The sequence below is a fragment of the Sinocyclocheilus anshuiensis genome, unplaced genomic scaffold, assembly GCF_001515605.1.
Source record: "Sinocyclocheilus anshuiensis isolate Anshui unplaced genomic scaffold, SAMN03320099.WGS_v1.1 scaffold678, whole genome shotgun sequence".
Lineage (NCBI taxonomy): Eukaryota > Metazoa > Chordata > Actinopteri > Cypriniformes > Cyprinidae > Sinocyclocheilus > Sinocyclocheilus anshuiensis.
This window is the reverse complement of record NW_015544157.1, coordinates 345,618-346,289: the sequence shown is the minus strand read 5'-3', so window position 1 is coordinate 346,289 and position 672 is coordinate 345,618. Positions and strand designations below refer to the sequence as shown.

General features: G+C 33.3%; 1 protein-coding gene across 1 annotated transcript in view; it reads right to left on the bottom strand.

Annotated features, from left to right (window-relative positions):
• The window catches only part of LOC107695440 (DExH-box ATP-dependent RNA helicase DExH1-like), a 24,652-nt gene extending 24,257 nt beyond the window's left edge, over nt 1–395 (bottom strand). Inside the window, exon 1 of the mRNA XM_016495345.1 lies at nt 387–395. The gene's annotated coding sequence lies outside the window, so the exon portion shown is untranslated. The remainder of the gene's footprint in view (nt 1–386) is intronic.
• Between the last annotated feature and the right edge of the window lie 277 nt (nt 396–672).

Below are 672 nucleotides of genomic sequence, written 5' to 3'. Positions count from 1 at the left end.
TTTGATCAGGGTTGGAGCTAAACTCTGCAGCGCATTGGCCCTCTAGGGCAAGATTTGAGGAACCCTGCCCTACAGGAAAGGATCAGAATGCTGAAGATGAAGCCAGAATTGTGAGTCTGTGTCATTTATGTTATTCTATAATGTGCAGTACAAATTTAAAACACACAAATTAATATTAAAAATATAAGTTTAACTGGGCAGCCACACAATATCTGCTTATGTTCACACCTGGAATTTTCTAATTATTAAAGATATAAAACTGCAAAAAGATAAATGATTAGTTGACCCAAAAATGAAAAATTGTCATCATTTCTCACTCTGTCATTCCAAACCTGCAAGACTTTCAATCAATTTCAAAACACAAGTGAAGATATTTTAAATGAAACCTGAGAGATTTCTGTTTAACTTTAAAAATTTCACCACACTAGACAATACTTCTTTATAAATGAAACAAGAATTTATTGGCTATTCTAGATTACATTAACCTAAGCTAAAACACACACATACAGTTCTGAAGAATGAGAGTTGACAGAGTTTGCATGAAGTTCCCAAAGTTCTAACTCGTTTTCCACGAGTTCTTTTATTATCATGTGGGGAAATATCTCTGCGACGAGTTTGTTAATACTTCTATAAAGTTTCTTAATGCAAGTATCGTACATATTTCACACTTCT